This window comes from Pongo pygmaeus, chromosome X (genome assembly GCF_028885625.2).
Source record: "Pongo pygmaeus isolate AG05252 chromosome X, NHGRI_mPonPyg2-v2.0_pri, whole genome shotgun sequence".
Taxonomy (NCBI): Eukaryota; Metazoa; Chordata; class Mammalia; order Primates; family Hominidae; genus Pongo; species Pongo pygmaeus.
In genome coordinates this window covers 53600721-53616576 of record NC_072396.2, presented here as the reverse complement: position 1 = coordinate 53616576, position 15856 = coordinate 53600721, and the positions used below count along the sequence as shown (strand labels likewise).

Here is a 15856-nt window from a genome sequence, read left to right as displayed (position 1 = left end):
GCACCTGGAGTCTCTCCTGTCTGATTCAAATGGGACTCTGGACTTTGGAATTTTGAGTTGGTGCTGGAACGAGTCAAGACTTTGGGGCTATTGGGATGGAATGAATCTATTTTAGACGTGAGAAGGACATGGATTTTGGGAGTCAAGGAAGAATGCTATGGCTTGAATGTGTCCTCTGAAGTTCATGTGTTGGAAACCTAATCCCCAATGCAGCAGTACTGAGAAGTGAGAACTTTAAGAAGTGATGAGGTAATGAGGACTCTGCCCTCATAAACAGATTAATCCTGTTTTCATGGGAGTGGGTTTCTATCATAGGAAGGGTTCCTGATAAATAGATGAGTTCGGCTCCCTTCTCTTCTCTTCTCTTCTCTTCTCTTCCCTTCTCTCTCTTTCTCTCTCTCATGCAAAAGCGTGTTCTCTTGCCTTTCTGCCCTTCACTATGGGATGATGCAGGAAGGAGGCCCTTGCTAGATGCATGCCCCTCAACCTTGGACTTCCTAGCCTCCAGAACTGTAAGAAAGAAATCTCTGCTTGTTAAAAATTACCCAGTCTCAAGTATTCTGTTAGAGCAGCACAAAACAGACTAAGACATGTTTCTAGAAGTGAGCTCAAGTGTGTCATAAAAACTGAAAAGATTTCATTTGAAAGTTGTACACAAATTCAATATTTAATAACTCCCCTAAAATTCTGCATTTTAATTTTCTTCCCATAATTGTATAATATGAGGAAAATGTAAGAAATTCCTTTTCACTCAACTCTAGTACCCCTAACCCTCTTCAGTTTACTCCAGTGTGCCATAAAATATTTCACTTTCTCTGTGTCCCAGGTTGTGAATGCCCTAACACATTTACATCTAGTCACATTACATAGAAACACTAGCACATACAGACAGATATGTGCACACGGGGACATGTGTACATGGAAATTCAAATTTGCACTCACATTCAGACCAGCCGATAAGCACAATGGGACACTCATATACAGACACACAAACATCCCCCGTCAACTGCGCAGAAGCAGCTAGGCATGCATGTAGATACCCACACACCAGCAAATAGCTCAAAGGTACACACGCATACAATACACAGATATAACTATATAACTGCCTTTCTTTCTTTCTTTCTTTTCTTTTTTTTTTTTTTTTTTTTTTTTGAGATGAAGTCTCACTCTGTCTCCCAGGCTGGAGTGCAGTGGCGCGATCTCGGCTCACTACAAGCTCTGCCTCCTGGGTTCATGCCATTCTCCTGCTTCAGCCTCCCCAGTAGCTGGGACTACAGGCACCCGCCACCATGCCCGGCTAATTTTTGTTGTGTTTTTTAGTAGAGACGGGGTTTCACCATGTTAGCCAGGATGGTCTCGATCTCTTGACCTGATGTACAAAATGGTATACGGTTAGCCTCAAAAAGGGAGTAAAAATGTCACCATCCTCCTCTGGAAGTGTCTGTAACAGTCTGAGACTGTAGGCCTGTACAACTGCCTTTCTATAGAAATACAGGCCTGTATAACTGCCTTTCTATAGAAATACAGGCCTGTATAACTGCCTTTCTATAGAAATACAGGCCTACAGTCTCAGACTGTACAGACACTTGCAGAGGAGGATGGTGACATTTTTACTCCCTTTTTGAGGCTAACTGTATACCATTTTGTACATCAGCTATGCACAGCCAGAGACGGGTAAGGGGTGTGGGGCAGGGGTGAAGGGCTGTAGGGGTGCCCCCACAAGAAATTTCTAACTTTTTGTGAATAATTAATCCCCTTCCCACTGTGGTTTCTGTTGTCTTTTTTTTTTTTTTTTGAGACGGAGTCTCGCTCTTGTTGCTCAGGCTGGAGTGCAATGGTGCGACCTTGGCTCACTGCATCCTCTGCCTCCCGGGTTCAAGCAATTCTCCTACCTCAGCCTCCCGAGTAGCTGGGATTACAGGCACCCGCCACCATGCCTGGCTAATTTTTGTACTTTTAGTAGAGACGGGATTTCTCCATGTTGGCCAGGCTGATCTCGAACTCCTGGCCTCAGGTGATTCACCTGCCTCGGCCTCCCAAAGTGCTGGGATTACAGGCATGAGCCACCGCGACCGGCTGTCATTTTTTTAATTAAATTTTTTTTTTGGTTGAGGCACGAGAATCGCTTGAACCTGGGAGGCAGAGGTTGCAGTGGGGTAAGATCGTGCTGCTGCACTCCAGCCTGGGCGACAAGAGCAAGGCTGTGTCTCAAAAAATTTTTTTGTTTCACTTTTTACCTCTTGTGTATATGTAGAGTTTACAGGGAAATGTGTACTTCATGGAATAAATTTTAAGAACTATATATATATGTGTGTGTGCGTGTGTGTATATGTGTATATATATATATACACTTTGTTTGTTTTTTTTTGGAGACAGGGTCTCGCTCTGTCGCCCAGGCTGGAGTGCGATGGCGAGATCTTGGTTCACTGCAGCCTTGAACTCCTGGGATGAAGGGATCCTCTCACCTCAGCCTCCCAAGTCGCTGGGACTACAGGCATGTGCCACCATGCCCGGCTAATTTTTCTATTTTTTGTAGAGACAGGTTCTGGGTTTTTTTGTTTTGAAACATGGTCTCACTCTGTCACCCAGGCTGGAGTATAGTGGCATGATCATGGCTCACTGCAGCCTTGAACTCCTGGGCTCAAGTGATCCTCCCACCTCAGCCTCCCGAGTAGCTGGGACTATAGGTGCACACCACTACACCTGGCTAATTGTTATATTTTTTGTAGAGGTGGGATTTCACCATGTTGCTCAGGCTGGTCTCAAACTCCTGGGCTCAAGCAATCCGCCCATCTTGACCTCCCAAAGTGCTAGGATTACTGGTGTGAGTCACCACACCTAGCCTAAAACATATTTTATTTAAAATAAAGTAATGGATCTTTAATCTTATACAGCTAAATTACTGATTATATATTTGTTGAGCTGATTTAAGGTTAAGAAATTGTATTTAACAAAAATTAGCCCGGCATGGAGGTGGAAGTTGCAGTGAGCCGATATCGGGCCACTGCACTCCAGCCTGGGTGACAGAGTGAGACCCTGTGTCACACACAAAAATTGTACTGAGAGTTTTATTTTTATTTTATTTTATTTTATTTTTTATTTTTTATTTTTTGAGATGGAGTCTTGCTCTGTTGCCCAGGCTGGAGTGCAGTTGCACGATCTCAGCTCACTGCAAGCTCTGCCTCCCAGGTTCACACCATTCTCCTGCCTCAGCCTCCCGAGTAGCTGGGACTACAGGCGCCCGCCACCACGCCCGGCTAATTTGTTGTATTTTTAGTAGAGACGGGGTTTCACCGTGTTAGCCAGGATGGTCTTGATCTCCTGACCTTGTGATCCGCCCGCCTCGGCCTCCCAAAGTGCTGGGATTACAGGCGTCAGCCACCGTGCTCAGCCAAGAGTTTTATTTTTTAACTTCAAAGCCTTCTTAATAGTCTTTCTTCTACGAAAAAAAAAAAAAAAAAGGAATACAGGTCTAGGCAAAATGCATTCACCATTTACATAGGCACTTACAGACATACATACATATGAATCAAACTACATGAACCTACACACTTATAGATACAGTGTTACATGCGCAGACATAAGAAGACATAGGTCAAGTCCTGCTCACATCCTATAGATCCAGGCCCTCCCGTGCCCCACCCCACTGGTTCTTACACTAAGAGATTAAAACCCACTCTATTATTATACAAAGCCACTCTCACAAATCTGCCCTGGAACACATCCATATACACATAGTACAGACCTGCTCACGCATACAAGCACATGGCTCAGCCTCACTGCTACACACACACAAAGGCAAGCAGGCATGTAAAGCAATGCAGACTCAATCATACACACCCACATAGCTACTGAGGTTTATAAATACAGAGAGACCCTCAGATGCACACTAGCCCTTTACATACACACACACACACACACACACACGCACCTGGATCATCACATATAAACCTGGATACCAACCTTCTGACATTTATAGGCACTCACAACAGAGATTCACATACATACATTTACATATTGACCCCTACAAACCTGTTTACATAGGTAGATAAAAACACACTGGCATGCACACACACAGATAAAAGCATGCTCACATGTGCAGACACACCAGCAGTGCAGGTCACATCCACACTCACAGACACTACACTACCACAAATACAGGCATGTGCACTCATACACCCAGATGTGTGTGCACTGAGAAATATACACATGGGGCCAAACCCCTCCATTCACGCCCGGGACACATGCTTCCTTTCTCACATGCTCGGGGTTTTATATGCACACTGGGATACACAGAAGTACAAACCCACTTTCATGTACAAACACAGATATACACAGGATATTCTCATTCTGTCACAGAGACATATAGATACAGATAACAGGGCAAATATGTACATAGAAACCCCATTCACACTTGCAGATGGACACCTACTATTACACACTGGCATGGCTAATAATTATGGTAGTACGTAATGGCTTATATGGTGCAGAGGACTCATTACATGCCAGGCACTGTTTGAAGTGCTTTTCTTTTCTTTTTTCTTTCTTTTCCTTCTTTTTCTTTTCTTTTTTTTTTTTCTTTTTTGAGACGGAGTTTCACTCTTGTTGCCCAGGCTGGAGTGCAATGGCGCGATCTTGGCTCACTGCAACCTCCACCTCCCGGGTTCAAGTGATACTCCTACCTCAGCTTCCCGAGTAGCTGGTATTACAGGCATGCGCCACCACGCCTGGCTAATTTTGTGTGTGTGGTTTTTTTTTTTAGTAGAGACGGGGTTTCTCCATGTTGGTCAGGCTGGTCTTCAACTCCCGACCTCAGGTGATCTGCCCACCTCGGCCTCCCAAAGTGCTGGGATTACAGGCGTGAGCCACCGTGCCTAGCCACTTTTTTTCTTTTTCTTTCTTTCTTTCTTTTCTTTTTTTTTTTTTTTGAGATGGAGTTTCACTCTTGTCGCCTAGGCTGGAGTGCAATGGCGTGATCTCAGCTCACTGCAAACTCCACCTCCCGGGTTCAAGTGATTCTCCTGCCTCAGCCTCCCGAGTAGCTGGGATTACAGGCGTGTGCCACCACGCCCGGTTAATTTTTGTATTTTTAGTAGAGACAGGGTTTCACCACATTGGCCAGGCTGGTCTCGAACTCCTGACCTCAAGTGATCTGCCTGCCTCAGCCTCCCAAAGTGCTGGGATTACAGGCGTGAGCCACCGTGCCTAGCCACTGTTTTTCCTTTTCTTTCTTTTTTTTCTTTTTTTTTTTTTTTTTTTGAGATGGAGTTTCACTCTTGTCGCCTAGGCTGGAGTGCAATGGCGTGATCTCAGCTCACTGCAAACTCCACCTCCCGGGTTCAAGTGATTCTCCTGCCTCAGCCTCCCGAGTAGCTGGGATTACAGGCGTGTGCCACCATGCCCGGTTAATTTTTGTATTTTTAGTAGAGACAGGGTTTCACCACATTGGCCAGGCTGGTCTCGAACTCCTGACCTCAAGTGATCTGCCTGCCTCAGCCTCCCAAAGTGCTGGGATTACAGGCGTGAGCCAACGCGTCCAGCCTGTAAGTGCTTTTCATATAACTCACCCAATCCTCATCCTATGAGATAGGTAATAGTACTCCCACTTTTACAGATGAGACAATGGGGCTTTGTTGAGCTTAGGTGACTTGCCCAAAGCCATACAGCTAATAAATGGCAGAACTAGGATTCGAACACAAAGGCTGCCTCCAGAGACCTTGCAGATCCAACTTACATGTAGAAATACACTCACCTCATGCACAAGTACAGATACATACCACTTTAGTACAAGCACGTGCACACCCAATCCAGCTGATACACTCAGGTATAAATGGCCACACATACCTAGTCACATACATAAACAAACATAGACATGTTCACATTTACAGACATTCCAGCAGAGATATATATGCCCTGGGAAATATATACACATTCATACACATGCCCACAATCACACACCCTACACAGACATACCCACATTATTGAACACACACAAAACCTCCAGATATACCACCTACACACTCACACACAGATACACTCACATTCTCAGATATATTCCTCACCCAAATACTCACACATGCTATCCTCATACTCACATGCTGGCCACATACTCACACATGTGGCCAGATGCAGCCACATGCACACCCCCCAGATTCACTCACACTCACACACACACCCACACACTCTCACATCACCCGGAGATGACACATCCTATTTAGATATACACATCCTGATTCATAGCCATGTAGACGTTCAGACATAGGCCGAGCCCTGCTCACATCCTATAGGTCGCGGTCTTAGATATACCCCACACTTTCACATGCTCCAACTCAGATGTGCCCACATTCTCCTCAAATACACCTACTTTCAAACATATACCCAACGCTGATACACCCACACCCTCTCACACAAATCCCATCTAAATACACCCGTTCTCATATACACACATCTCAAATGCACTTACACGCACAGGCCCTCCACACTTATGCAAACTCCCAATTCAGTACACCCACACTCTCACATACATCACACAGATACACTCAAACTTGTACCCCACCCCAACTCAGAGCCCTCATACCCGAACCAGGTGCACCTACAATCTCTCTCTCTCTCACACAGTATTAAGACACACCCACGATGACACACATACCTTCCAAAAGCACTACACTTACCCACACCCCATCCAAGTACTCACACTCACAAATTCCCAAGCCAAATACATCCACACACACAGACACACACATCATTCTCATACCCATACACACACACACACACACACACACACTCCAAATACAGCCCCACTCTCACAGCCCCATCCAGACACATCCACCCTCTCATACATCATCATCCAGATTCATCCCATATAGACCATGGAGATCCACTCAAAGCCACATGCACCACCCAAGTATAACTACATCCACACACACAACCCACCTGGACATATCCAACTCTCACACATGCCATCCAGTGCACCTCTGCACACACCCCACTCCCCAGATCCGCCCATGCTCTCATCTCCTCCACACCACCCACAAGCACCCACACTCCATACACACACTTCCCACTCAGCTGTGCCCCCAACTCTCTTTTACACAACCCATCCAGTTATTCACATTCACACCCACACCCAAGTACATATACGCCCACACTCTCCACCCAGATACAACCAAAGCTCTCACCACACGCCATCCAGACATACCTTACTACAAACTCCATCACCCAAATATACCTGTGCTCTCACTCGCCTACCATCCGGATACACCCACATTCAAACCCACTCCACCCCCAATACATCCACACACTGTCTCACACACAGCCCAAATGTACCTACACACTTTTTCTTTCACACACCATCAGGATACATCCTCATCTCACATGCACCTATATTCTGATACACCCCCCTACATCCACACTCGCCTCCAACCCAGTTAAACCCAAACTCTCACACCTCATCCAGATACACATACATGCTCTTCCCACAGGAGACATGTGTGCTCACACCCCTATCACACTCAGAAACACCCCTACTCTCTCTTACACACAAATACAATCTCGACCCCCAATTCTCTCTTAATCACCATCATCCAGATCTACTCACACTGCACACACACAATGCAGATACATCCATACTGTCTCACACACACCACCCATACACACACTCCATAGACACCCCCAATTATATACACCCCCACCCTCACCCAGATGTGCCCAAATTCTCTTTCTCATGCACACCATCACAGTACACCCTATCACACACTTCCATTGTCTAGATACACTTGTGCTCTCACCTACTGACATATCATCCACATATAACCACACTTGGATCTCCCTGACCCCAATATACCCATACTCCCTCATATACATACTCCACCCAGGAAACACCTACACTCTCTTACACACACAATACAGATACAGCCACACCAGCAAACACATACGCCACCTAGGTATCCCCCACCCTATCTCCCCATCCAGATAAACCCATACTCACACACCCCTCAAATACACACATCCTCACACATATCCCCAACCCAACTCTCACTCATACCATCCTCCACCCACACAGGCCACTTTACACACAACCACACTCATCCCCCACTCCCAACACACCCAAATGCCTCACACGCACACCCTACCCAGAAACACCCATACACCCATGTGCTCTCTCTCGCTCTCTTTTTTTTTAGATGGAGTCTTGCTCTGTTACCCAGGCTGGAGTGCAGTGGCATGATCTTGGCTCACTGCAACCTCCACCTCCTGGGTTCAAGCAATTCTCCTGTCTCAGCCTCCCAAGTAGCTGGGACTACAGGCATGCACCACCACGCCCAGTTGTATTTTTAGTAGAGATGGGGTTTCACCATATTGGTCAGGCTGGTCTCAAACTCCTGACCTTAGGAGATCCACCTGCCTTGGCCTCCCAAAGTGCTGGGATTACAGGCATGAGCCACCACCGCACCCGGCCCATGCTCTCTCTTACACACATGCAGACCACATCCTTTCTCTCTCACCAGATATACCAGTCTATACACACACACACATACACACACACTCTACTAAGATACTTTCACTTTTATATATACACATTCACATCTAGATTTCTGCCTGGATGGCATAATTTGGGTCCTGTCAGTGAAAACTATTTACCAACCCTAGATATCATACAATGCCACTCTACTCTGGGCCTTTGATGGCTGGGGGGATGAGAAGGGAGGTCTTTGTGTTTCAAGGAATCTTTTTCTAAATAGGCCTCTTTTCCCCAGTAGGACATCAGCCATGATTGGTGCCCACTTCTTGAGTGTGAATAATGACAGGAATTATCCTGAGACCCCCACAAAAGCCCAGTACATGGTCAAGGCCAGAGAAGCCCCAGAATGGGGGTCATAGGCATCAGGTGTCATAGCTTGCCAATCTGCAGGATGTCTACACACTTACAGACAGAAATAGTCTCGCAGGTCACCACTGACTCTCAGTCATACACATAAATACATACTGAGGTACACAGACTTGTAAGTATTCTCCCTTTCCATCCCCTTGCCAATAAGGCCCAATCCACACAGGCCCAAGGCCGAGTATCTCTCTCTCACATCAAATGACAGACACATGCACAAATACCTACACTCATCCTTACACATGGACACACTCACACTGTACTTAGTCACACATGTACATCCATTTACTCTTAAACACAGGCATGCATGCATGACATACATTCACATGACATAATGCCCATGAATGACGTACATTCACTCACAAACACAGGGGTACATACAGGCATACCTTCACATGTCCACAGACAGACAGACTTTGTATCACACCCAAAGAGATGATGAACAAACATGGACACAGAGAGGCAAGCTCCCAAATGTGTGCACACACACACCCAGACATGACCACATATATTTACACACTCACACGCATAAACACCTAGATATGCACATGCTTGTAAATGACATGAAGTATAGATATGCAGACATTCATAACACAGACTTGTACACACAACTGGGCATGTTCACATGCACATAGACTTGTTCATTAATTCATTCCCATATGCATACACTCAGACATGGAAATACAAATGTACTCACAAAACATGCCCACACTATCACAGCCAGATATGTACACCATGTACATTCCTACAAGTTCATACACCCATATGAGAAGCTGCACAATAAAGAGGAATCATTTACACCTACATTCTCACAGATGGACTTGGACACGAAGGTATATTCACACACATGCACACATGGAAGTACACTCACATACACACAACTGTACATCCACACAAGAAGGACTGATCCACACTCATCACAGACACACACATCCACACACATCCTATATTGACACACATGCACACATGGAAGTACACTCACATACACACAACTGTACATCCACACAAGAAGGACTGATCCACACTCATCACAGACACACACATCCTCACACACATCCTCTCACACACACACACACACTTAAACACACTTGTAGGCTGAGAGTGACATGCATGGACGTTACCTTACATTGTGTTCTACAACATATGCTCCAGAACAAAGATGCATAAACACAAACACATACATGCAAATAATTAGAACTGTACAAACTGGCACATTCACACATATGAATATACCTCTGTGCATGCCTGTCTGAATGTACAGGCATACACACAGGCATATTCACACACACACACACACACACACACATAGATGTGTATGGACAGGCAGGCATATACAGGCATGTTCAATGAAACACACACAGCCAGATGTTCACATATACTAGCATATGCACCCACATATACACTCACAATCACTCACAGGCATATTCAAATACACATTCACACTCACATACTCAGAAATGCAGACAAAACACATAATGAGACATGCACACCCAAGTACCTACTCATGCATGCCACAGACATGTACTCACACATAACAGTGTACACACAAACACAATTAGACATATAGACAATGCAACATTTCACCTATGCACGCAGCATTTTGCATGCGTGTGTGTGTTTGTGTGCAGACAGGCATACACCCCCACACACAGCCATACTCACATACATAATCAAATGTGCACACATAGGCATACCCACAAAATAAATTTTCATTCACACACTCTCCCCTACCCATAAAATTAGTTCTCCTTATATTAGTGTGCCCACCTATACCAACATTTCTCTAATCGGATGTGGACCAAAAGGTTTGTCTACAGGTGATATACACTGGAACATGCACACACGGACATCTACATAATTTAAAATGCTGGAGAACCCACATACAGACATTCACAGAAAGTCAAAAGCCTACTTACACAAATGCAGGACAGACACACTCATATATACACACACACATATACACCCTCTCATACATGCATGGACATGCACATATATGCCCTTAACACTCACAAGCACACCCTTTAGATGCACCTACACTCATGAGCACACACCAATATGCACAATCAGATACAACTAGGCATTCATCTAATTGGGCACGCACACCCAGGCATTCTGAAACCCACACACTCATACACATACAACCAGACACGTACACTCAAAGAAAAACTGATGCCACACACATATACAACCAGACATTCAACAGGCCTGATGGCTCAGAGAAAACACACCCACACTCAGGCTCAAAATCAAACATGTCCATCTGATCACTCAGACAGACATGCAAAGTCATGCCCACCCTACAGTACACACACAAGCCTACCCAGATACCCACACACTCACACGCATGCCATCACATGGCCTGCTCACACACACAGGTTCATACACAGCCACACTGCCCATGAACAGACATGCACACACAAACTACACACTCAGCCACACATTCTCAGTAGCATATATACACCCACGCTCGGGCCCACAGGCCTCCAGACCACAGACCAGGTCCTCTCCCACACCAAATCCTTCTTCAGAAAAGTCTACTTTATGCCTCAAAGCCCCCCTCCCTGCCCCCACAGAGATGGTCTTCTGGGCCTCAGTCTTTCCCCATTCCTCCTCTTCCCTTGGCCACCGACCCCACACGCTGTGTCCTATCACATCTCCATGCCCCGAAATCAGCCAGCAGACCCCATTCTTCCCCCACCCCAGGCTCTAGGTGAGCAGCTCCCCGGGACGCGTCCCTCACAGGTCTGGCTGCTGCATGGGCCACACCCCAGCTCTACCCGAAGCCCCGTGATCTCAGGAGCTTCAGCCTCATCTCCAGGCCCTGCCAACCACTGACCACAGGCCAAACTCTTGCCAAGTCTCCCCTCAACAGGGAGACACATACATCACCAGGGCCAGGAAGGCTGCAGGCTGCAAGCCAGGCCTCTGCTGGCTCATGGGGGCTCAAGCTTCTGTGTGTGTGTGCGTGTGTGTGTGTGCACAAACAGGGACAAGTGCAGGGAAAGAAGCCTGGAGTGGGGTGGGGGAGGGAGGCTCTGCCCATAACCACTTATCATTCTCTACAAATGAGAAGTATTAACACAGGGCTTCTCCTGCCTCCCTTCCACTCCCCTCCATTTGCCCACTTGCTGCCCTCCCCAGATCTTTGCTGAGACCCTGGAGAAGAAGGACCTGTCCCTCCTCCAAGTAATCAATAACACTATTAATCATGAATAATCAGCAACAATATTGACTGTGAGCTTTGCTGACATTGCTTCAGTGCCACCTCGATGCACATCTCTTACTTACATGCACCAACTCATTCAATCCCTACACACACCCATCAGGGAAGGGTTACCAGTCTCTTTGACAGATGGGAAAACTGAGGTTCAGTAAGTGGCATGCTTCCACTAAAGTTGCAGAGCTAGTAGTTGGGGGAAGTGTCCCTGGGAGGATCCATGTTCTCCATGTACCAGGCTTTCCTGCCCTTCCAGATATATGGACCTCTGGCTACTGGGCACAAGGCCACAAGATCCGGGGGGTCTCAGACACAACATGGACATCTGAAACAGAGACAGAGAGCCTTGTGGTGGAGGCTGGGTCCCACACTGTAGGGACAACCATGTTGTTCCCGGTCCCTGCAGGTTGTCATGGGATTGGTCTTTGCCCCCACAGAACCATCAGGCAGCCTAGGGCCTGGAAGTGCTCCCCACCACCACTTCACCGTCCTTTAGCCCTACAGTGGCTTCCTCCCCCTAGCTGGGAATCGGCAACATCTTCAGTGGTGAGTGAGCAAAACTCTGCTACCTGTAGGGAGAGATGGGGAGGCGGGTGGTGGTGGAAGGAAGGAAGGAAAGGAGGAAAGAAGGAGTGGGGGGTGGTCTGGGCTGGGAGCAGCTTCTCTGTCATGTCTACCCACCTGCTTGCTACCCAGGTGCACACACATACACACACACACACACACACACACACCCGGCCAGCAGGCCAGGGATCCTGGAGGAGAGTGGAGGAGGAGGGAGAGGGAGAGGAGCAGCCGCAAGAGGCTGAGCCTGCCCAGGGTGCAGGCATTGTGAAGGGAACACGGCCGGGCTCCCAGGCATCCCTTCCACAGCCAGCACACAAGGAAAGATTAACACAGCCTCATGCCCAAACGCAACCATGATGATAAAAACAGACCCTGTGAGGGGAAACAGGTGGTGGTTCCCTTTCTCATGGGACATTTGGGATTGGGGAAGATGGGGGGAAGATGAGGAGTCCCCAGGCTTGGGTGCCAAGGAGCCCCTGTGATGGAGCAGACAGAGACTAACAGAGTCAGACAGAGACAGAGAGCATGGCAGTGATGGAGACTCTGAAGTATGTGTGGGGAGACAGAACAGAAGTCCCAGCCCCCCATCCTTGGTGGAGGGATGCTGACTGCTTACCTTGGCTTTCTCAGCAGGGATGTCATGGAATCCACGATGGGGGCTCAAGCTGTCTCACCCAGGTAAATCACAGCCCGGGCCACATTGTGGGACCCTCAGTGATCTGGCGGCCAGTGACACTCCTGCTTCTGTTGCCGTGGATACAGCCGGGCTGGTCTAAATCGCAGGCATCAGGGAAAGCAGGCACCGGAGGGGTGCACTGGGTAGGGCTGGGGGTGTTGGGGAACACCAGGTGGGCAGCACACAGCCTTGGGGTGTCCAACTAGCTGGCAGGTGGGGGTCCCGGCAGGTGCTTCCTGCACTATACACTCCCACTCCCATCTTCATGCCACTGCCAAGCTGGGAGGGGGGCCAGTGCTGGCCCCTGCTACCCGTCTGCCTGCCTGGCTGCCGGTCCCCCTACCCCCCCCCACCCCCCACCCCCCCTCCGTCTGCCTGCTGGCCGCCGCCTTTTGTCCTCAGAAGACACAGTCCCCGCGGGGCCTCTGCCAAGCCTCCAGCAGATGCTCAGGGTCCGGGGCTCCTCCCTGGGAGCACACGGGCCATGGCCTGGGAGAGCCCCAGGTTGGGGGGGCTCTCATCCAGGCTCACTCCGCTCCCCGGGCCTGGCGGGGATGGGGAAGAGGTGCAGGTCCACAGCCAGAGGCAGCAGCAGAGGTGGTGTTGGGGAGGGGATGGACGCCAGAAAGAGGGGGTGGGGTGGAGAGAGAGGCTGGCCTGATAGCTGTGTCCCGGGTTTTAGATCCGGGTTGAGGAGGGTGGCTCAGAGCATCCGAGGGGGGTCCTCATGCAAAATGAGGGCACCAAGGGCCTGCCAGAGGGATCCTCCTGGCCTGGGAACCACCCCGGTGCACACAAATCCAGGTCCCACGATGCTGGGGACACCCAGCCTGGATAGAGCATCAGTGGGGAGTCCGGGGCCCTAAGTTGGACCCCATCAGGCCTGTCCGTCCCCCCTCTCCTCGATTTGCACGGTCCCTGCCTCAGGGGCGGGCGGAGGAGGAGGGAGGCAGGGAGGGAGAGGGAGGGAAGGAGGAAGGCTGAGCAGGCAGGGAGACTCCCAGCTGCCAGCCTGGTCCTCCCTGGGGCGGGGCGGGGAGCCGGAGGGGGGGGGTTGGGGGGGCTGGCGAGGCCAGGGAGCAGCCGGCTGGCTGGCTGACTGGGTGGGGACGCTGGCGTGGCGGCTGTGCTGCCAGGACAATAGCTGGCTGGGGAAGTCAGGCTCGGGCCTTTCTGAGATGCTCGAGAGAGGCATGAGTGGAGGTGGGGAGAGATGGCCAAGAGGCTGCTGAGAGAGCAACTCACATGGGCTACAAGTGCAGAGGAGGCAGGGCGTAGGGGACGCTAGGATCTGGGTCGGGACAAAGGTCCGGCGAAAGTTTCTCGAAAGCTTTGGGCTGGGAGGCATGCTTAGGGCCCGGAGAGGTGGGATTCATAAACTGATTTAGAATGGGGTTCTATGGGCATTTTCCCTGCAAGGCCTGGAGGTTGGCTGGGGGGTGGGGGTGGGAAAGGAGCGCTGCCCAACTCTGAACAGCCCCTCTCAGGATATCTCCTGTGCCATCCCCACTTTCTCGGGGCCAGCAGACAGGCAGAACCCATACTTAAAGCCATGCCCCAGGACAGCAGAATAGGAGAGGTGAGGAGAACGCTTGGTAGGCAGAGATATGAAGACAAGGAAAAAAATATTTGTTTCAAATATGGTTAAATTGGGACCAAATGATGCTTCAGTGGTTCCCCTAAGTTACAGCGTTCAAGAATTCAAATTATCTTGATATAAGAAATTGTGTTTTATTTCCTTTCTTCCTTCATCCATTCGTTCCTTCATTTATGACAAATGGCTTTATGTTAGGCCCAGTGCTGGGCACTAATGGTACCCGGTGACTCAGACCTGTGCTCTCTGCCCTTAGGAAATGCAGGCTCTGCTACCAGACTGTGGACCTGGAACCCACTTGCGTCTGAATCCCCTGGAGAACTTGTAAAGTGTAGATACCCAAGCCTACCTCCCAGAAATACTAATCTAGAAGGTTTTCAGATGGGGCTTCAAAACCTGCATTTTGACAAGGCCCTCCGGTGGTCATTTTTATGCCCGCATGCTTTGGGGAGGGAGAAAAATCCACGGAAAATTAGAAAATGTTTTGGAGGCCGGGTGTAGTGGATCACACCTGTAATCCCAGCACTTTGGGAGGCCAAGGCAGGAGGATTGCTTGAGTTCAGGAGTTTGAGACCACCCGGGACAACATATTGAGACCCCATCTTTATAAAAAATTTAAACATTATCTGGACATGGTGGTGTGCGCCTGTAGTCCCAGTTACTTGGGAGGCTGAGGTGGGAGGATCACTTGAGCCCAGGATGCTGCAGTGAGCTGTGTTCTCACCACTGCACTCCAGCTTGGGTAACAGAGCAAGACTCCGTCTCAAAAAACAAACAAGCAAAAAAAGGCAAAACAGGCTGGGCACGGGCTCACGCCTGTAACGCCAGAACTTTGTGAGGCCAAGGCAGGCAGATTGCTTGAGCTCAGGAGTTTGAGAAAAGCCTGGCCAACATGACAAAACCCCGTCTCTACTAAAA

The 15856-nt window shown here is 48.8% G+C and overlaps 1 protein-coding gene across 2 annotated transcripts in view; it reads right to left on the bottom strand.

The window, feature by feature from the left end:
* Positions 1-14229, bottom strand: part of GPR173 (G protein-coupled receptor 173) — a 31474-nt gene extending 17245 nt beyond the window's left edge. Inside the window, exon 1 of one of the 2 annotated variants that reach the window (XM_054472447.2) lies at positions 13285-14229. The gene's annotated coding sequence lies outside the window, so the exon portion shown is untranslated. The remainder of the gene's footprint in view (positions 1-13284) is intronic. The other variant, XM_063660739.1, reaches the window with a different exon arrangement.
* Positions 14230-15856: the final 1627 nt, after the last annotated feature.